Source organism: Nyctereutes procyonoides, unplaced genomic scaffold, assembly GCF_905146905.1.
Source record: "Nyctereutes procyonoides isolate TBG_1078 unplaced genomic scaffold, NYPRO_anot_genome, whole genome shotgun sequence".
Taxonomy (NCBI): domain Eukaryota; kingdom Metazoa; phylum Chordata; class Mammalia; order Carnivora; family Canidae; genus Nyctereutes; species Nyctereutes procyonoides.
Genome location: NW_026575142.1, coordinates 36,053,184 through 36,076,262, shown reverse-complemented (window position 1 = coordinate 36,076,262; position 23,079 = coordinate 36,053,184). Strand labels below are relative to the sequence as shown.

General features: G+C 44.7%; 1 protein-coding gene across 9 annotated transcripts in view; it reads right to left on the bottom strand.

Moving 5' to 3' along the window:
• The window catches only part of SEMA5A (semaphorin 5A), a 476,790-nt gene that overhangs the window by 375,579 nt on the left and 78,132 nt on the right, over positions 1-23,079 (bottom strand). For 2 of the 9 annotated variants that reach the window (XM_055308003.1, XM_055308004.1), the window contains exon 2: positions 5,688-5,835. The exons of the other annotated variants lie outside the window; for them this stretch is intronic. The gene's annotated coding sequence lies outside the window, so the exon portion shown is untranslated. The remainder of the gene's footprint in view (positions 1-5,687; positions 5,836-23,079) is intronic. 9 annotated transcript variants of the gene reach the window in all.

The following is a 23,079-nucleotide window of genomic DNA, read 5'->3' as shown; positions in this document are numbered from 1 at the left end:
GTTTTATTAAAACAAAAAAGTTCCCATTTGACTCAATTCTGTATTATCCTTAACTTTTTTCTCTTTTAGCTTGGTATCCACTTTAGTAGAAACAATGGCCTAAGTCCTCCGCATCAGAATTCTCAGTGACAGCCTCACTCCAGAAAACACTGCCCCTGCAGCAGCCCTTCATGATTTACAAACAATAAACCTTCCCTAAAAGCTGCACCCTGTGGCCACCTTCACAGGCTCTTAAAACTCTTAATTGAAATGCATAAATAAAATTTAAACATCAATTATAACTTCCTAAGTGCCCATCAGCACATGGCTTTCTGCTAAAATATGCAACCTCCCCAGCCTGACCTCCTCAGAAAGAGGAAAAATGTAGATTTAAACATTCTTCTAGAAACCAAAGGTCAGCTGAGCAGTGGCCTTTCTCCTAAGGATACAGGAGAAAAATTAAAATTTCAGGCCAGTCTTAAAAGCTCAATTTAGAAATTGTGCAACAGTAAAATCACAATAAAATGAAAACGGATGAGACCACCTGGCATCATAACGATGTTGAATGGAGTCATGGAAAGAAACCCCACCAGGTATAAGCTCAGAAAACCTATGAACTGTTGGACCAGAATGTCCCAACTTGTAAGAATTTTACCGGTGGTCATGGGGCTCAACTAAGAGACGTCTTGCACTCAATCAGTCAGTTAACTGCCACCCAGCCCTGTGCTTGGTAGGTGGTCAGAAGACAAAGCAAGAACCCACTGTGCACTTGGGAGCTCATCCAAGACACTCTACAATGGGCCTACACAATTCTATAAAAGCCTGCAATTGGAGGAGAGGGAGAAGTCAAGGAGCGCTTCCCAGAAGAAGAGAAATGTGATCTGGGATTTAAGGGACAGGTATGATATTCAGAGACACGATGAAGTGTGTCCGAGTGGGGTGAAATACAGGTGAAGCTGGTGGTAGATAAGGCAGGAATACCTGAAAACCCTAGACAGAATGAAGAGCCATTTGGCCAGAGGCAGCCTAGGCTGGACCACGAATGTCCGGTACCATACTTGGGGTGGGGGAAACTGAGGAAACCCAACTGTGGGGCAAGCAGACAGGAGTCTGCAGGAATGCCAACTGAACGGGGTCCGGGGAAACATAGCAAATGACCTAAAGGTGGAAAGACAGGACTGGAGGACTGTTAGGACCACGGACAGGAAGCTGTCCTCTACTCCAATCCCTGGAGGAAAACAAGAAAGTAAACAGGAGAATGAATTCCAAGTGGGAACCCAAGGCTGAGGAGCAGGAAGGGGTGGCATCAGGAGGGGTGTGAGCACGGCCACTGCGGAGCATGGCCAAGTGGGAAGAGGGCTCCAAGGAGCAGCTCCACGGAACTCCTAGACGGAGCTCCTCCCCTAGAAAGGCAGCCAACTAGGGAGTGTTCTCACAAGAAAAAGACAAGATCTCGTCCAAAGGAGGGGGGCCTTGAAGGCTCCGTGGAGTACCAGCACAAGAGGGAGATTTAGGAAGATCCATACGGTGGGTGAGCAGGGAGACGGGGCGGGACTGGGAGAAACCAGAGGCCACAAGCAGCTGCCACTGGGAACTCCAGATTTGAAAATACTAAAAAAAAACAAAAAATTGCACAACTATAAATCACGCCCCATTTTTACAAACTATTACTGGTACAGAAAGTCTAGAAACAGAGCGTGTCTGGATATAAGACAATAATGTCAGCAATGAGAATCCCAACTTCTCACTGCTAAAGTGTACAAATTAGGGAAAGGATATTATCGTTTTTTCTCACCAGTCCAGGGCCAGCAGTATGGCTGGGAAGAACAATCTACAGAATCTGCTTGAAGAGAATCAACAGCCTCTCTGCACACACAGTGCCCCTTTCTGAGACTGTCCCTAACTCTGCTCTTGTCACACGAAGTCACCTCCAACAACCTCTGTCATTTGCTTCCAACACATGTGCCCCCGTGGACAGTGCTTGGAGAGATCAACAGAGGGCTTTTAGGGTAAAGAAAGATGCTGTTTGGGGCACCTGTTGAGCACCTGCCTTAGGCCCAGGGTGTGATCCCTGGATCCTGGGATCGAGTCCCTGCATCAGGCTCCCCACAGGGAGCTTGCTTCTCCCTCCACCTGTTTCTCTGCTTCTCTCTGTCTCTCATGAATAAATAAATAAAATCCTGAAAAAAAAAAAAAAAGAAAAGGAAGGAAGGAAGATGTCATTTGAAAGGAAGGCAGCCCCCAGCCATTCAGAAACAAAAAGGAGGTGCCCACAGAAGGAACAGAAAAAGAGGAACTGAGGAGGCAAAGGTGGCCGCGAAGAGGACAGTGGGACGGGGCAGAGGAAGGAAGGGCCCAGGGGGAAGGAGGGGGAAGGGACAAGCATACAAGAAGCAGCAGGCAGGTACCTGGGTGCTCTGACAAGGTGCGCAGACTCTCAGGAACATAAACCATGGCAGGCAGCCTGGGCCCCTGGCAAGAGGAAGGAGGGCAGAACCTTGCTCCCAGCTACAACCACATTCCTAAGCAGAAATTCCAGCATTCAGGAAAACCGTGTGAAGATCCAAAGCAAACGTCCAGAGAGCCTGAGGTGACGTAAAGTCCACGGTGCCAGGGAGGCCTGGCCAGTGCCATCGCAAGGGCGACTGAGCAGAGCCCCTACCCCTCTGCTGCAGGCTGATGCGGGCCAGGCCGCAGGCTGGCTGTGGAGCAGCCTCATTTTGATGTCCCCAAATAGAAGACCACCGACTGCTTCACCTTCAAGTCAGGGCCAGGACTCAAACTTTAAAAGTTAGCTTCGTTTCTTTTTCTTAATGATAGGCCTCTGGTTCGGTTCAATATTGCCACCAAAACTTGAAGCACTGTTGGACATTACGATTTGCAAATGCTGAGAGCAGCATTAAAAAGTGTCCCAGCTCAGGACTTTTTCCTTTTCTGCAAGGTGTTCTTCCCCCGCCCAATTCTGCAATGGCACACAGCCGGAAGCTGGTAGTGTCTCCACCAGCAGGGCATCAGGGCAAACAGCTGGGGCTTTCAAACGAAGCTAGAGATCTTATACAAAAGTGTTTGACAGGACAAATGTACAGGGAGGAAAGAAAAATTTAAATCCGAGCTTGAGAGTTTTGACATTGCACCCAAAAAGGAAATGGTTTGCCTTCATTTCCTTATCAGTGTATGTGGCCAATCAGATGCATCTTCCTGCATCACAGTGGAGCACAGGACATGTAGAGGAATGACAGCCATAAAGCCACAGGCGCGCTGAGGGGCTCTGGGCTCAAGGAATTCCTCCTTTGGAAAAGTTTTCCCCACATCAGACATGATCTCTTTAGTCACCAGCTAATTACTTTCTGTACAAATAATGCCACATATTGATCAACAACAGCTAATAAAGAATCTCTACGAGAGTCATCTCATGTGCATTTTAAAAGACAAGTGCCAGGTGTCACCATTTCCCTTTTTTAAATCCCTGGGTGTCTTGGGGCCAATGCAGGAACACCTGGAGACCAGTCCCAGTGATGGCTGTGGCTGTGTGGACAGTGTGTCCTCACACAGAAACACAGGGCCTCACACTGGGTCCCTTCATGATGCAATCACCTGGCTCTGAGACCAGCAGAGGCAAGTCCTACCTCCCTGAACAGAAAAGCAGACGCTTCCAAAAGTTGAACCCAAAGGCAAAGAGAAATGCACTTGTACTTGGAGCTCTCCCACCCAGATCCGCCCAGCCCGCTCCCTCCATCACACAGGTGGTGGTCACTGGGAAATGTGCTGGTTTGGAAATATTAAACACAGCTGAAGCCTACAGAAAACGGAAGCGGAAAACTGGGATTTCATCTCTCAAAGTGTTGACTAATCCTAACAATGTTTAGGAAGAACGCAACCCAATTGTTTTCCATTTAGTCTTTGTGCAAAGTCATCCTTTGCGGAGCACAGAAAGCTGGTCGGAGCTGCTGGCCCTGGAATAGATGCATCGCCTGAGCGACGGGAACAGAGCTGGCACAGAACGCCTCCTATTCCTTAGTTTCCACATCAGACAGTGAGAGGTGTTCTGAGCCGCCGAGACACATGGGAACAGAGGGAGAAAAAGAGAGGGGGTAAAAATGACTTCTTTATGAAAGCAAACAAGTTGCCAAAAACTAAGCAACTGCTCAAAATGAGCAATTTCTAAAATCGGCTCTCTCAGGACATCACCATCTCTGAAGAGTGACTACTTTCTCATTTCTGTCACCATGTGCCAAATTTTCAAAGGGCAGGCTTGCTCTTCCTGCAGGCAATTTCCAAGGGCTTGCACAAGTGGCTGATTTGCATGGGCAATTGGCCTCTCAGCTTTCATTTTGACAGCTAAATTGATCCATCCATTGTAGACTACAATCTCACCACTCAGAAAGAGAAGGGTGTCTGAGGCTTTTTGAAAAATGTGGTCTCTCAATTCCTATTGATTCAGAACAACGCATCCAACAAGACTTACCCTGGAAGCAGTGAGTAGCTTACCCCCAGAGAAGACAGCCAAGCTTCAATTCTAAATCTCAAATCGAGGTTTAATTCTTAGATCAAAATTTAACTTGAAAAAAAAAAATTATTTAGCTACTGTTGTTGCTTAACTTTTTTTTAAGATTTTATTATTTATTTATTTATTTATTTATGAGAGACACAGAGACAGAGACAGAGAGGCAGAGACACAGGCAGAAGGCGAAGCAGGCTCCACGCGGGCAGCCCGAAGCAGGACTCGATCCTGGGACTCCAGGCAGGCACCAAACCATTGAGCCACCCAGGGATCCCGCTTAACTTTTATTAAAACAGACAGGAAGGGCTTGGGTTTTTAGATGGGTCCTTTGGTCATTCCATAGGAAGAGGGAAATGTCTGCCACAGATTAAACCCGCAAGTGGCACCCAATCCTTCCCAGAAGAGAGCAGAACTAAGGCAGACAAAGGTCTGCTGCACGAGCATGGAGAAAAGAGGATAGCTCATCCCTGCAAAGACGGGCGACATGGGATTCACAAAGAACTGTTAGCAAAATGGAGATGTGTTAAATCACTTGGAAAAAAAATATTTTCCTAGAAAAAGAAAAAAAAGAACAAGATAGCAGGTTTTAAGAGTTACTAGCCAAAAAAGAGGCTCTCTCTCCAACTGAGGATAGAGAAATGAAAAGACGTCCTCTTTGAATTCAGGAAGGGCAACTGATGAATACAGATCCATGTAAGCCAACCCAAGCCAATCTGCACGCTGGTCTGTGTCAGTTCTGGGTCTTCCGTGACTTTATGAATTTTATGTACCTCAAGCCCAAGGTTGCTGTTTTGCATGGGGTAGGGTAATCAGGGCCAAGCAAATTGGGTCTCAACTTGCAAGGCAGTCTACGGTGTTGCTTTTCAAAATGTCCATTTCTCCAAAGATATGAAGAATAAAAGACTGCTAAATCCAGCTGAAATTAGTCCCAACTACCTGTTGGATCTTCCAGCGTCAAAGGTGGGCAGCAGGGGCTGCACGAGGAAGACGTGACTCATCTTGGGATGGCCACGGTGCCCAAGAACAGCACTCATCCCACCTAAGGATCTCTTTCATGGTTTTGAGACAACAGAAGGCTTATCACTATAAGAATCCTTGGGTGTGTTGTATAACCAAGAATCTAATTCTGTTCTGTCATCCTCTCAGTATAAATTAGTGATGAAAATAAGAACTAGGCTACTACGCAGTGAACCAGATGGTATCTTACCTTCCTATAAACACTGCTGTGTTTAGTGTTTACACATGCGGGGGAGTAAAAAGATCTTCTTTTTTCACATTTGGCAGTGAGTCATGTTGTCCATTTCAGGATGAACAGTACAGAAACTTCCTCCCCATGAAGAACCAGCGCAGCTTCCCTAAGGTTTAAAAACAACCACGTCAGCTGCCTTAGGTCAGTCCTGAAGCACGCTGCCCATCCTGCAGCTCCATCAAAGAGACCATCTGATCCAATCGGACTCACTAAGTGGAACCAGGAGGCCCTGATGCAAACCTGCTGCTTCTTTGTAGGAGTCCAGACACAGCCTTCATATTTTTTTTCTTTTTTGCAAACACACCCTTAAAATTTTCGACCCAAGAGGCTGACTTAACGGCGCCCCGTTTGCCTGCACCCGTTTGCCACCATCCCGGTGGAGAGACCCATCGAGCCCAGGAGAGCAGCGCTGAACAACCCGGGAAAGTTCTCAAGCGTCCTGATTGTAAAAGCAGCCACCGTTACAACCTAACCTTTCACTCAGTGAAAGCCCATTCCACTGAAGCAGCTGGAAGGTAAACAAGCCCACTAGGAAATGCAGACCACATTCTACAAGAGGACACTTCGCGCTGACAAGCTCTGCCAGCAGACGTGTCAGCACAAGTAACGTGGGGAGGACGGTGCCTGGGAGAGTTCGCCGTGGCCCGACAGTCTGGTTGGGTTTGTGTTTCCTCTTCATAAACCATCAAGAAAACACCCCCCACCCCCCGCTGAGCAAACAGCATTAAACTGACCACTGGTGTTGGCTTGTTTTGTCCTTCTGATGTTACGTGCAGCTTGTGATTCGACAAAGCTGACCTGAGTCCAGAGCCGCGTCCCGCCTGCCCTTTCGATTATATCTGCTCCGTCGGCCACCAGCGCTCAAGCCAGAGCTGCGCCTGCATCCCTGCTGGCTCTGCAATCCGTGTGTGCCCTCGGTGTCTCCCTGTGGTGGGTCTGCCTCTGCTCCGTAGACAGGACACGCGGCCCTGCCTCCAGCTTCCTCAAATCACCCTCTGTTGTCCATCTGGTGGCCTCCATGTCAAGGGAAGGTATCATGTCCTGTCCGCTTTGCACCGCCAAGGTCAGGCCTCCGTCAATGAGCACCTTCAAGAAAGACATGCAAGGAGCCTTCCTTCTCTTACATCAGGGTGCGTGGCAGTGTTAACAGACCAGGCGCACGACCTCAAGTCACCTTGCAGGGCCATCCTTCCTATATGACATCCCCCGCTCATCACAGTCACCCAAGAAGCTAAGCCACTCCTCCAGGTCCAGAGCTTGCTGGGCCCTCGGCAGGTGCTCAGGAGGGAGCAGGTACATGGAGGCTGTGTCCGAGTCAAAGTCCTAAGGAGAGAAAAATCACACCTTCCCGGCCCCGAGGCACAAGGCCAGCCTTGATCCCACCTTCGCTGAAAATGAAATTCTTTTTTCCTATCTCTTTGGAAGGTTTTCAAGTCTCCGAAGAAGTTTTCTGATGCTCTTCACACAGATTCCAGGCCCTGTTTGTACTCCTGTAAAATCCAAATCTGTCACAGACCCTGCCACACTAGCTGCCACTATGTCTCCCCTTCCCACCTGCTGGGCCTGCGGACACACTCAAGGAACCTTCCACAGCCTCCTCCCCCACCACCCCCGACAACCTCTCTGCTCACTCAGAGAGGTCTCCTCGTACTGACGGCGGCTCCCGTGAACAGTCAAGACAGGGGAGCAAGGCCAACCGGGTGGCCAGTGGTGAGCAGTCAGGAAAATACTTTTCCTCTGGAATATGGACACTATCTTTGTGAATCTCAGGCTTATCCTGATAATTCCCTTGGTAAACCCATATTTTGTAGATATCAGGAGAATTTCTAAATAAAAAGTCCTCCAATTTGTGAATCAATGATGTTCATTTGAACGGAAGGGTTTCCTCTGCAGTTGCTGATCAAAACGAAATCCAGATTTTCACTTCCCGGGCTTCTGTTCTCGCTTTACAACCAGGGCTTTCAGGCCCCTTCACATATAAACACCTGACTTTGGCTGAGTCTGTCCACCTTGCCTCACTCTCCTCACTGCTGGGTCCCTCCTCACTGCTGGGTCCCTGGGTCCCCAGGGAGCTGCAGAGAAAAGACAAGCTTCCAGGAGCTTCCCTCCTCACTGTCCAGCTGCCAATGTCATATGTGGCTTTAGAAAGCATGTATGTGTTCTGACCAACATGAACATGCAATTACAATGTAATTTACCAAATCAAAAACTTAAAAGCATTTTACGTAATTAAGCACCAGAAAATCACTATGCTCTTGAGGGCATTTTATGCTTGACTTCAAAATGTGCATCTTAATCTCAGTGTTACTTTTTTTGACTCTATTTAGTTGATACTTGTGATTCCGATGACCTCTTTTTTAGGCCTATGGAAGCGATGCTACTCAAGGAGGGTAATAAGCCTAACTGAATCCAGAGCTTTAAGTAAAGACTGCATAACTCTAGCACAGAAGACAAAACAATGATGCTGAAAATAAAGTCAAGTGACAGTGGCACACAGACTTGCCCTTGCTTTGTTCCCCCCCCCCCCCCCCAAACTATAGAGACTCAAGTGTTAGACTAAGACACTCTGGTCAAGTTAACCTTCTCATCCTCATCCCCTCTCCTGGGCTGGCAGACATCCAGCCTCTTAGCCGAGCTCGTCATCCATCCCACGAGAAGCATTAGTACCTAACTAGGGACCGCCCTGTCGGTGCACAGTCCTTGTAAACGTCAGGGAAATGAAACCATAAACAAAACCCCTCATTCGAAGGGAAAACTGATCACATTCTAGAGGAGGAGGAAGGTGATAAGACTTGTTATTGTAGAAGGAACAAAATGTCTTGCCTTGTTGGTCCTTATTAACTTCTTTCACATGTTTCACCTTGCCCTGGGAAGTAGGGGCATGGCTATTCATTATTTATTGGCAATTTTCAAGTTGTGCCCCATTTCCCAAGATGGCAAAAGAGCTATGAATCAGGAAAGTGGCATGAAATTTTGGTGACAGCTGCTTTTCTCAAAGACTCATAAGGTAAACCAATAAAACATGATTTGATGCACTGGCTTGGTGTTAATGCTGTTCCTTGATAGAAACACACTCCTCACCCCCTTCCAATTAGGTCTCTCCTATTTTCCTATTCTGGGGTGCACATGAATCTTTTAACAGAAGCTAAAAAGACACAGGGGGGTTATAACCATCCCAGGACTAGAGAAGAGAGGGTCAAGAAGAGCCCAGGCTTACTGACTTCCCTCTGCTGGGAACCTTGGGAGATGCCAAATTCCTTATCACCTTTCTTGGCTCCACCAAGGCTGACAGGCACTCACCTTCACAGACAACACATATCCACCTGACCAGCAAGTAACGACCATAGTTCTTATCTGACCCATTCAGTAAAGGCGACGAAGATAACAATCATGACGGGAATCTGAATATCTGGATGGTTTTGGCACTACATCGAATCCATCAGCCTTCAAATGATAACGTCTCAATTGAATCTTCCCCTTGACCCCTTTCTGCACTTCTTCCACGAGCGCCTTTCCATTTGTCAGCCCTACAGATCAGCACATTGGGCCCCTTTCTTGATGACAAACCCTTACAGAAAAGGAAGGGCAGAGAAGATACGAGGACGTGAGCTTTCCTCCCTTGAGGACAGTCACTCCGGAAACTGTCACCGCGCAGAAGAGATCTTCATCGCGGCCAAATTCACTAGAGGGACCCCCTCCTTCTCCAAAATTCCAATTTGCTGTGACAGACACATGGCTGTCAAGGAGCCAAACACTCCTCTGAGGGAGATGCTCCGCACAAATTCCTAAGTCGGCCTTGGCTTGTCAACAGAAGTCAGCAGCTTGGGAAGAAACAGCTGTAGAATCCCAGCCAACGTGGCACAGCACCCGACAACACACAATCTCACCAGCAGAACGCCTTCCACCCCAGATCATCCCAACCCTGCACCCAGTGTCTCCCACCAAGCCATGGAGGCCGGCGCTGGGTTTCAGAAGGAGGTTTCACAAACACGTTAAAAGCGAAGTCACAGAGGGCTCCCTCAAATTAGACCACATTCCTTAAATGCAGACCAAATGACCCTTTCCTTCAGCTTTCCAGCCACACTCTCCTAAACCAAAATCAAAAAGAGAATTGGCAGTAAAGTATTAAACCATAAAATAACCATCGACGTTACTTGTTATTCACACCTTACTAGGTAGATGGGCTTCGTGCCTCACCCAGCTGGTTATTCAAGGTGAGATTTATTACAAGGGCTTCAAAATCGCTGTTCTTCTCCAGTTTAATGCAAAAGCACTATAGTCCACATTCAATGATGCCAAAAGAAGGACAGGCAGGAAAGCTTCCAAAGGGGTCTAATTCATCCCCAGGAAGAAGGGACATCCTGAGAACAGCTTCGGAGGTTGTGACGTCTTCCATCAGTTTGGCTGCAACCACCAAAACCATGGTAGCAGAAAACCCTGCCCTGCACATCTACTCTGCACCTGTGAGACTCCGAGTAAAAAAGAAGTCAGGTAACTCCAGACATGACTTCTTTCTTATGATAACTGATATTCGTTAAAGGAAAAAAAGAGAGAGAGAGAGTCAATCTTCATTATTCACAGATTCCATTTTTGTGAATTCACACATCGCCTTAAAATTCATTTGTAACCCAAAATGTGCCACTGTCTGTGAGTTCAAAGCTATTGAATTAACTATCTATTAAATAAGGTGTCTTTAAACAGAAACACCCATGAAACAAGGTTCTTTGCTGATGAGTTGATGAGGTTGCTGTGACCAGAAGCATACAGGAGCCTAACCGGGTCTGGCCCCTAGGAGTGATGTACGGTTTTAACAGATTCGTTGTTCATGATGAACTTCCAGAGCAGAGTGCCATCAATAAGGAGGATGGACTGTAAATGAAGAATGTGAACAACACCCTAATAGTGTCCCCAGCTCTACCAGGAATGGCAGGGGCTGACTGGCATGAAGGTGGGCTGTGGGACTGTGTGTGTGGAGTGCCTATCACTTCGTGGACCAGGCACTAGAAACTTGAAAGATACAAGCGATCTGATCATTCCTGAAAAGCAAAATTTGGGCCCTCTGGCTTCAGAGGGGCACATAACTCATCACACTAGCTGCAAGCTATGAGAGCCGTGGTGCCTGACTGTCTGGCATTAACAACCATGGGCAGAGACCTTTCTGAAGTCATTCTAGAGTGAAAATTAGATCCCTCAGAAACAGAAACCTGGACAATTACCGGCCATCAGGGATGACAAGCTGGTGGCCAGGGTCACTTGCCGATTGAGGGCTCTGGCCTTGGCTCACAGGACTCGTTAGAGCTCCCACTACATAAACGTGAACCAGATCCCCATCTTCTGTGTCAGATAATGATCGTTGCTCCAGAGATTTAGGAGATGATTACAGTCTAAAGAGTTGATTGTATCTCATTACACTTGTGACAATATATTCCTGACAACTGAGGCTATTAACTTGAATTTCCAAATACCAACACATGTCACACATGGCCCCCTCTGACACAGTCCCATCTGTCATGTGTCAAATAGGAAAGTGTGTCCTCACTACACGGCACACAATGGAGAAAAAGTTAAACTGGTCCAGAGCGGTGACTCCTGTTCTCTTCCAGTCCAGGAAAGTCTTAATTGAACGGAGTCACTCTTAGTACACCGAAATCTTTCACATTAAAAATAAAACAAGCAATGCAATCCATAATTTCCCAAAAATATGGGAAGTCCAAAGCCCTTCCCTTCTTGCTTCCTGATGGCCTCACAGCTCTATGCTAGCAACTTCTCCCCTTTCATTATAATCTCAAGAACTAGAACTACCACCTTTTGGAATAGAATTGCCTTCCTTTTAAACTGCTTTCCTGCCTTTATAATGTAATAATAATAATAATAATAAGAAGAAGAAGAAGAAGAAGAAGAACTGAGCACCTCTCTCCACTTCTACGTGTATGCTGTCAGCCATCAAAAGAAAGTGAGTAAAAATAACAGAAATGGTTCACATGTGTCTTTGGACTAAGAAAAGATACTGATAAAATAGACAGTTTTCCAAGTTTAAGAAGAATGGTTTCTACCACGATCTCGAAAAGATAAGCTGGCAACCTCCACAAATGCATTCACAAAGAAAAACATAGTAGTCTATAAGAGCAATAAACCAAACCCAAGAGTTATGGACATGAGTCAGGCACCAAAATTTCCATCCCACGAGCATCAGACAGGGCTTCCTCTTGCCTACACCCCGAGGCTGTGAATACTGCAAACTAACCACATGTCTCACGGAGTTTCCTGGTGGGTTAGCATATTGTTGGCTGCATTTCGAGAGAAAGCACCAAGACGGGGCGGCAATGTGCCAACAGGAACAGGCCAGAACAGGAAAGGGGGTTTCAAAGTGGGATCAAGCAATCCTGTAATAAGAAATTGTGAGACTTTTTTTTTAAAAAATGACTATTCCATCTGCGTTTGCGGCCAAATCTGGTTCTATAAATTCCCTGATCTCTCAGAATACTAGATACTAAAATAAGGATGTGCGTGTGTGTATATAAGTTAACGGGGAGCTTTAAAGAGATCCGGTGGCAACATGAAAGCGGGGCTTAGCGCCACTAGAATTGTGAACTGAGAAGCAGAGAAATGGTTGGTATTTGACTAAACTTACAGAAGACCCTTCTGGGAAGGGAGAGAGGTCAGCAGGGGACACATTATCTGGAGAGCCCGAAATGCACAAAGCACTTATGGAAGAACCTGATCAAAGGAGCCTGGTGAAGGCAGAGAAGGAGCTCGAAGAAACAGGCCTCTGTTTGCCAATTACAGCAGGAGCCGGCTCTTTGTTTCCCAGAAGCCAACAGTTACAGGACTGGGATTGGGGCATAAATTCTAATTAAAGTACATCCTCTGGGTTCCCTGCAGAATTTCCCCTCACCAGCTTCATCTCTGCGCCACCCGGCTTGACAAAGCTCGGCTCTGTCCCTGGCCCAGCCAGGGAGGGAGTGTGCGTCCCGGGAGCACTCCTGCCTTTCTGGGAAGGTTCATCTCTCTTCTGCAACTGGCTGCAAATAATTGCTTCTGGAAAGGCAAGCGTCAGGCGCTAGGTGCAGGTGAGAGGCAGGATTTGGCTAGGGGAGGAGAAGGGGGGATTGGAGGCAGAGGACACAGCATCACACGAGAAAATGTAAAAACCCTAACTTGCAAGGGAATTCAAGGGCAACACCAGGAGGCGAGAAGAGGGGGAGAGAGGAAGGGCTCTCTCTGGCTAGCAGGCAGAGAGCAGCCGGGGACACGCGTGACTGCGGGAGCTCACAAAAGGCGCACGCGTCCAGGGTCTTGGTGCCCGACCCCCCACCCTGATCCTAAGGGACTGGACGCTACCAGGAGCCGCCAAAGGACAGGGCAGAGAAGGAAGGTCTAAGCTGGCCCAGCTGCAATAACAAATCCAGAAGGGCCCAACCACCAAAGCTTCGAAAAACAAACATTGTGATTCAAAGCCAAGGGAATCCCTGAGCACCCCACCCCACCCCCTGCACCCCCGCACCCCCAGAACCTAAAGAAGCAGGGATCTCACCAGACATCATTTTCAAAACCATTTGGAAACTGCCTCTCAATGAGGTGTTTAAATGACAATAGAGGCCCACCGGGCTAGAAGAAAAGAGGATCAAAGGGAGAAATCCTCAGAAGGATCCTGCTCCAAGAGACTCAACTGACTTTTACCTCCCCAGGAAAACCTCCTTAGTGGCCAGCAGGCCTCTAAGCCCCCAGGACGCTGAAAGCTTAATACTGTCACCCCTAAATTTTCTAGATCAATACCAGCAAATTAGCCCAACTGGGTACCTATTTCAGAGCTTCTGTAAAAGGAGCAGTCTCCCTGCTTGTGCTAAAACCTGCTGCTGCGGGCAGTGACTCCCACAAGTAAAAACTGTGGCCCAGAAATTCCCAAGTAACTTAAGAGAAACAGATCTTGCCATCTACCTGGGATGGCTACATGTGAGTCAATCTCCAACTCGCGCTCTCTTTCTTATAAAAACTTTTTTTAAAAAAAGATTTTATTTATTTATTCATGAGAGACACAGAGAGAGAGGCAGAGACACAGGCAGAGGGAGAAGCAGGCTCCATGCAGGGAGCCCGACGTGGGACTCGATCCCAGGACCCCAGGACCACACCCTGGGCTAAAGGCAGATGCTCAACCCCTGAGCCACCCAGACGTCCCTCTTATAAAAACTTCTAAAAAGCCTCCCCATGAGGAGAAATGGCTCTATACCCCGAGTTCAAAACCTGTTACTACTTTTCTCTGGAGAGCAGGAACTTCTTTTTTTTTAATTCCTCCCAAGTTTCTTCTGCTGTAAAAACAGGATAATAACAGCAACCAGGTTACAGGAAAGCTGAGTTTTCAAAACCCTGTGTCCCAAGTTCCTGACTCCAAAGTGCTACTCAACATGATTATCACTGTGCCAGTCCCGATGGCCAAGGGTGTTGGAGTTGATCTATCCTATCTGCCTACATCTACAACTCCTCCTCATGGCTTAATTTATAAAATAAAGTTAGTATGTCAAATAATTTCTTTAATGCCCATTTCGGCTGTAGAAAATCACATGGCCCTGGGTAGTTCAGTCGGTTAAGCATCCAACTCTTCGTTTCAGCTCAGGTCCTGATCTCAGGATCATAAGATTGAGCCCCACATCAGGCTCTACTCTAGTGCATAATCTGCTTGAGATTCTCTTTCCCTTTCCCTCTGCAGCCACCCCCCGCCCCCCCGCCCCAGTCATGTTCCCTCTTTCTAAAATAAGTAAATAAAATCTTTAAAAAAAAAAAAAAAAAGAGGGCAGCCCAGGTGGCTCAGCAGTTTAGCTCTGCCTTCAGGCAAGGACCTGGTCCTGGAGACCTGGGATTGAGTCCCACGTCGGGCTCCTTGCATGGAGCCTGCTTCTCCCTCTGCCTGTGTCTCTGCTTCTCTCTCTCTGTCACTCATGAATAAATAAATAAAATATTAAAAAAAGAAAAATCAAGATGTCTGGGAATTTGGTTTCTTCTGTATTTTGCAACTGTAAAGGCTCATTCTATCCCTACCCTGACATTTTTTTCCTCCTAGCAACTTTTCCAAAAAAAGAAAAAAATCCACTAAAATACAGTAACTTGATGCCCACTGTGGTGCTTTTTTAAAAAGTCACAGGATAAGTTTTTGATATAAAGCGCAAAACGAAAAGAAAAGTTATTCTTCAAAAATCAGCATGTCTCCTTTTATTTGAGAATGTTTTTGCCAAGTGTAGAGGTCCAAAGAGCTGTTGACAGATGGGTCCCATTTTTTTTCCCTAGAGATGGTAGTTTTGTTCTAAATCTTCAAGTCGGCTACACCTTAAAAATTGATTTGACCAGTTTTGCAATCTTTCTCAAAATTTCAGAATATAGAAAGTATACATAAGCCTGAAGTGACGGTCTGAAACTAAATGAGCAATTGCCACTGATGCACATTCCTTAAATCTTAAGCTGCTCCACTGTGTAAGCACATCAATCACAAACCTGTTAGTGAGATATAGAGAGCAGCACACATCTCCATGTGGTCAGCATGTAAATTCAGGCTGCCCATCAAACCACTTGTCTGGGCCTGCATTACAAGTCCATAAGCTGAAGCTCCAGGATGGATGAGGGAAAGTCTCCAAACAGGGCTGGATCTCCATGTTAAAAGCCAAGTTTGCTGTGATCTATATCACAGGAAGCCCTGAACTGCACAGAGCACACGTGCAGTTTGCTCACATTTGGGGGACTCAATGGTAGTTCATGGGCAAATGTAAGAGGCTGAGAAGCTGGGGCATGGAGCCCCATAGTTGTACACATCTTACAATCAAAGTTGTGTGAGTAGTGGCTTCCTTTAAAGCCTCAAGGCTCCTTTAGCTTTCATTTAGGAGAAGATAAGCTACATTGAATGAAAACTGGTTCAGGCAGTTTTTAAAGACTCAGCCCTTGATTTGATCTATTTTAACAGAAAATATGGACCATGAAGTTTTTTATCAATAAATAGTGCTTATTATATGCTATATAAAAGGTTAATATCTAATATCCAATCTTACTTTTTAAAATTTGCCCATAATTACATTGATTTCCTTAAAAAATTAGAAATGTCTCCCAGAAGCTACTGATGGACCCTGTTTCAGAGAGAATTTAAGATACTCCCCAGGGATATCTGCCTCCACATGTTCATGTTCTTGGCATGATTTGATTCCTCTCCCTGAGGGTAAGTGGGACCTGGGACTTGCTTCTACCCACAAAACACAGCAAAAGTGACAAGATATGAGTGATTACATAATTATATTATGCAAGATTTCAACACCCGCCTTCTGGTGTCTCCTCCCTGGCTGGCTTTGAGAAAGCCAATAGCCATGCTGGAGGAGTCCATGTGACAAAAGGCTACAGGAAGCCTCCAGTAAGAAAATGAAGCCCTCTATCCTCCATCCACAGGGAAATGAATCTGCCAAGTGAACCTAGAGGCATGCCCTCACCCAGTCAAGCCTTCAGAGGAAACCCCAACCCCCGTCAACTGCCCTTGATTGCAGCATTAGGAAGAACCCAGCTAAGCCATATCCAGACTCCAGACCTACAGCAACAGTGATACAACAAATGTGTATTCTTTTAAGTCACTAAGTTTGTTGTGATATTTTAATATATTGATAGATAAGTCATGGGGTGCCTGGATGGCTTCGTTGGTTAAGCATCTATCCTCAGGTCATGATCCCAGGGTTCTGGGATCAAGCCCCACATTGGGGAGCCTGCTTCTCCCTCTCCTTCTGCCTATAGCTCACCCCCCTTATTCTCTCTATATATAGCAAATAAATAAAATCTAAAAAAAAAAAAAAAATGGGGGACGCCTGGGTGGTTGAGTGTCTGCCTTCGGCTCAGGTCATGATCCTGGGGTCCCAGGATCAAGTCCCATTTTGGGCTCCCATTGAGGAACCTGCTTCTCCCTCTGCCTGTATCTCTGCCTCTTTCTCTGTGTCTCTCATGAATTAAAAAAAAAAAATCTTTAAAAAAAAAAAGTTTACTCAATTGAACTTGTCTATCATAAACTATAAATATATCTTTTAAATACTAAACTTTAATAAGACTACTTTTACCTACAACACAAAATCAAGCATTGCAAATGGCTCATCCACATTTTCCATTCACCACTCTGCTGTTCTTCAGATAGCAAGGCTTTAACCAAGTAAGAGAAAGAAAGTCACATAAGATCAAAACATCAACATTGGATCATGAGTTACTAACCACAGATATAGTTCAGTCTTTAAAATCATAATATACAAAATCACCTATAATGATTATAAAGTATTCCATCAAATACTGTCAAAACTTATTTTCAAAATTCTGATAGGTCATAAATCATCCCTAGAATATTCTGATTTTCATGTCAGCAACAGTATAATATAAATAAAGCATCTGGGTGTTTGTTGTTTTGAGAAAGAGAGAGAAAGAGAGCATGCATGAGCAGGGAGTAGATAGAGGGTGAGGAGACAGAGAATCCTGGGTCATGCTAGGCTCCTTCTCACCACCTTGAGATCATGACCTGAGCCAAAATTGAAATCAAGAGTCGGATACATGGGACACCTGGGTGGCTCAATGGTTGAGCATCTGCCTTCAGCTCAGGTCGTGATCCTGAGGTCCTGGGATTGAGTTCTGCATCAGGCTCCCTCCAGGGAGCCTGCTTCTCCCTCTGCTTATGTATGTCTCTACCCTGCCCCCCCCCCTCTGTCTCTAGGGAATAAACAAATTAAAAACAAAAAGACTCTGATGCTTAACTGAGCCCCCCAGCTACCCCAGGATCTGGGTTTTAGAACAGCCAGGAGCTAGGTATTGCTAAATTGTATTATGTTAGCAGTTCAAGGGTTAGAATAACTGTAAACAAATTCACAGGAATGCAGATTAATAAAATTATGAATGCAGACATTTGTATTTTATACAGAACAAAGCCATTTATAGTTAAGCAAACATCTCACTATTTCAACATATCCTGCAGATTAAATATACTCCCAAACATGAAACATTATGAAAATGTATTAGTCAATTAGCGCCCGCCTAACAAAGCACCACACACAGGGGCTTAAACAACAGAAATTTATTTTCTCACAACTCTGGAGGTTAGACATCCAAGATCAAAGTGTCAGCCAATTAAGTTCCCTGGTGAGAGTGCTCTTCCTGACTTGCAGATGGCCACCTTCTTGCTGTGCCTTCACATGATGGAGAGAGAGAAGCAAGCTTTCTGGTGACTCTTCTTATAAAGCCACTAACCCATCGTGAGGGGATCTAACCTGCATCACCTCCCAAAGGCCCCATCTCCAATATCATCACATTGCGAGGAAGGGCTTCAACATACAGATTTTGAGAGGGCACAATTCAATCCACAGCAATACACATCAAACTATTTTTTAAAAGCGTAATTATGAGTTAATTTAAATATGATTGGTATGTTTAAATGATTTTCTGTCTTCAGTTAAAAATGCACATAATAAAAACAGTATGCTAGACATCCAAGTAGGAAAATTTTGGTACATATACAGAGCAAAATGTTTTCAATCACATCTTCATTTTAAGGAGTAAGGAGGGGAAAATGTTTTCCTCATCTTGACATGTTTATCAATTTGAAACAGAACCAAATGTTCCCAGTTTATATTTTCTAGCTCCTAGAAATTATAAAATTCTTTGTTTCGTAAAATCCATTCTTCTCTTGTCACTGAAAATATACAATATAAGTAAATGAAAATAAATGCAGTTAAGCCTTGAATAACATGGAGTCTGAAGTGCTGACCCCATCCCACCCAACAGCACAGCTGAAAATCCATGTATAATTTTTGAGCCCCCAAAACCTCAAATAGGGGTTTTGTCAATAGGTTTGTCAATATTGACAGTAAGCCTTATCAATAACATAAACAGTCAATTAATACATTTTGTATGTTATATGTATTATATGCTGTAGTCTTACAATAAAGTAAGCCAAAGAAAAGAAAATGTTCCTTAAAAAATCATAAGGAAAACACATTTACAGTATTGTTCTGTAAAAAAAAAAAAAAAAAAATCTGCATCTAAGTAGATCATCACAGTTTAAACCCATATTGTTCAAGGGCCAACTGTACTATATTCCAGACTTCTATTCCTCTACTGATAAGAAATCAATAAGGCTTTGTAATTGTGTTTTGAAAAATTATAGCTTACTTATTGCATTAGGACTTAAATGTAGTTGTTTTCTACTATCTATTTTGCCATTCTCATAAAGAGTACCTACCAATTATTCCTTCTATTTGCTGTCTTAGATTTCCTTGAACCCTGCTGAACAAGTAATATGGCTTCTCTTTGGACCTAACCCCAAAGATGGTTAAGAAACCTGAATACAGCCAGTCTCATTGTAATTTACATCAATCACAGATACGCTTATTTCTTTAGTCATGGGCTTCTCCCATCTACACCATGCATTTAGCATAGAAATTTCCTCACACAGAAACGATATTTAAAGTTTATGGAACTACATGGGCAAAGTGGGAAGATCTCAACTAATGATGGGAAGGCTGAATCCTAGATGTTATTTCACACTATCCTTCTCCTCCAGGTTCATACAGAGTGCCCACTAAATTTTCCAGACTGTCCCAGAGGCATGGGAGAAACAAAGGTATCACTTAGGATAAAACAAATGTAATGATCAAGGGCCAGCTTAGCTGGCACCACAGGGGAACATCTACAACAGTAGTGGTCAGCCACATGGAAACCTTAGCTGAGCCCTAACACTACTAATGACCCAGGGAAAGCAAGACCTTCTATTGGAAATTGAAAAAGCAATTCTTAGCTGCCAAGTAATGCTGGACCCAACAGTACAAAGCCATGGGGAATAGTTTTCCTAGTAAACATGTATAGTCACCTGGTTTTCACAGTAGAACCAAATGCAGATCATCAATACCTGCTCAGAAATGCCCCACAATGTCATTCCAATACACCTAGCTACTTCCCTTCCCTGAAAGACACACCTTTAGAAAGTGGCGTATTTACAGACACTTGACTGCATGACTATACATGGGGCACACTGTCATCGCACAGACCTTCACAGACTGCCAAGTAAAAGGCAGGCAACCATTTTTTTTTAATTCACAAAAAAATAAGTGGAGTCTAAATAATCCGGTGCACTTACACATGCACACACATGCATGTAGTACCAAATACTTGGCGTTTGCCATTCTATGCGGCTAGAAAATGACTTCCCATTCATCCTATAATCTCCAAATTAGACTTTCTAACCAGGAAACCGAAGACGAAGAACAAACTGGGACTATGACACCATAAAAGTTAAAACACACACAAATGTTTTATTATTCCTTTACCTATTTCCATTGTTATGATGATTGATTGCATTGCTACACATAATCTTGGCTTACAGAGTAAAGGCTGCTATGACCAACTTCACCTGCCTAACATTCTTCTACTCTAGTGCTGGGAGCATCTGTATCCCAAATCTCATAACTAATGGATGGTAAATTGTCAGAGAAATAAGGATGCACCTCGCATATGAGCTCTCATAAAGACTCAGATTAAAAGGAACTCTCTTAATTTATTTTAAATAAGGTAGTCTTATTTGGGAAAGACACAGCCTGAAAAATAAATAAATAAATAAATAAACAAACAAATAAACAAATAAATAAATAAATAGACAAACAAACAAACCAGAGAAAGGATCTCAAAGACTAAGCCAAGCTTCTCTGATAAAACTAACAGCTCCTTCAAACAACCAAAGAGAAAGGGAGATTTGGTGATAAACTGCTTTTGAAAGACTTGCTTTATTTACATACAAGAGGAAACAAAACCACACCTAAACTTAAGGTTTTGCCTAAAGAGTAAATGTCCTCAACAGCATATTGGGGAAGGGCAGGAGGTCAGGGCAATATTATTAATAGTAAAGTGTGATTTTCCTAGCAAGCTAATTTGGTTTTTTCCTAAGTTTGGTCCATTGCCATCATTGTATAAAGAAAGGACTTGATCCTGAGCATGAAGGAAACACAGTGGAGCCACTACAAAAATAAAGCATTCAGAATCCAAACCATAAAAAAAAAAAAATTAAATTAAAACTCTAGAGCTAAAAACGGATACTCTCATTTTGCCTGCAAAATTATACGTTCGGCAGGTGCATGGAGCTGCCAAGGCCTCAGCTGCCAACGCGGCAGTCCTCTGTCCCAAAACAGCTTGCTCTCCTCCACCGGAGCCACGCCACAGGAAACAGCAAGGTATATTTAATATTCAGGTAGTAGATGCTGAGACCACCCAGGCTGTTCCAAACCAACAGATGTAACAACCAAACCCACGCTGGAATATGTTCCCCACGCAGCTCTGTTTGGAAAAGCAGTGCCCCTCATCCCCGAAGGGCATTTCACTGTGTTTATTCTGTGATTTTGGTTTACATTGTTGTTACTGGTTGATAAGCTATACTCTGAAGGCAAAATCTATCAGAGTCTTAAAATTAGTGATGCCACTGCAGGTTTTATCAACACTGGCAGCACCAACACTGGGAGCCAGCTAATCCTCTGCTGTAGTGGCCACCCGTGCACTAGAGGATGATCAGCAGCATCCCTGGCCCCTACACTGAAAGCCAGTAACACCCAGCACTGCCCTCTCAATTTGTGAAAACAAAAATGTCTTTAGACATTGCCAAATGTCCCCTGGGAAGCAAAACTGCTCCTGGTTGAGAGTCACTGTGCTATATCCATATAATGGTATAACTTTCAAAATGCAGGCATTGAAGAGCATAGGGTAAGTCTACATGCTGCCCTACAGCTCTCTGAGATAGAGTTACATGAAAAGAAGCAGGGGCCAGAACAATATCTAAGCCCTCATTTCTTATAAAGACTATGTGTACACATGCATGTTCCGAGCTGCTTAGAAAATCTCTGGAAAGAAACAAAAACCACTTAATGTGCTTGCTTCTGAAGAGCGATGATCATTTATACTTTTCTACTGTTTTGCATTGCTTGTTACACTCTATACTCCTTTAGAGCCTTTCTTGAAATAATTTTCATTAAGTTCTCATATTTTTAGAAGTCTTTCAACAGGCTTTCAAAACAGAAAAAAGAAAACTAGGGTTCATTTTTTGGTTTTATTTTATAGTCAATTTGGAGTTTAAACAGGACCCTCCAATCCACTGGAACCTCCAAAGCCTCAGGTGGGGGAGCTGGGCCCAAAGATTCAATGATCTCAGTGGGGCCTGGCATGAAGTTTGAGACTGCCTCCATTGAGTGGAAATCAGGAGAAAATGTCAGGGAGGGCCATAAATGCCCAGGCATGATGACCTGCTATATGGCAATCTTAGCCCTGGAACAAGATCCTTAGGACTAATGGACTCAGGCTTCCTTTAGAACAGATGCTGGCAGCAAATCCTACCTGTTATTTCACACTCACTCAGGACCAGAGTTTGCGGTATCCTGCCTGTGTGCAGTGGTCTTGGGTTAAGGGGGTAAGGGGTCCACACCACAAACATTTCCTAGTATTCTCCACAAACCTTTCATTGCATTGTTAGTCTCAGGATTGCCAGGCCCATCACCCAGGCACACTCTAAAGCTTCATGACATGAGGTCATTTTGGTCTGGGTTCTGGCTCCCCATCAGAATGGCTAGGGAAATGTCCCAGGCCTGCCCCTGGCTCACTAAATCAGAATCCCTAGGCTGGGGCCTGGGTGTCTCAGCTTTCACAAGTCAACAGGTGATTCATATAAACCTTCTGCTTATTTGCGAATTTCTTTGATTTTGAGGGGTCAAAATCAGAATCTTATATAAATTACAATGACTTTCCCAAGGGATAAAATCTAAGGATTTCCCTAAAAGTCTCCATGTATCAATCTTGAAACAGTTGGGAGAAATTTACTCATCAAAAAAAGGGGTGTTTCAATCACCCACTATGTGCCAAGATAATTACAGTCCAGTGGGCTGAGTGTGGTGTAGATACGTAATTACGTTACACCGTGGGGTCCTTGGGCAGAAGCACTAGTCACTGCCTGGAGTGCCATGGTGGAAAGGTTCTGGAAGCATGAAGACAGGGTGTGTGCGAGTCAGTGGAGTGGGAAGGCGAGCATAGGACAGTGAGACGCTCAGTGTGGCTTCAATGCAGGGGACCTTGATGGGAATTCAGATGAAGTATTGAGATAAAGTGATGTCAGGCCACTGATCAAGAAGCCCTTTCCCCTCTCTCGACTAACAGTAGGTCCATTCCTCCTGATCTAGGCCCTTTCCTTAGAGCATTTACTTTAGAAAAACTTGCCATTGTAAATTCCTTCTCTGCCCCTTCAAGATGTAAATCTTTTGGCAGCCTCTTGCCAGGTTTAAAACCCAGGAGTGGTTTTCTCTAGGCCCTAGGAGTCATCCCTTTGAAATGT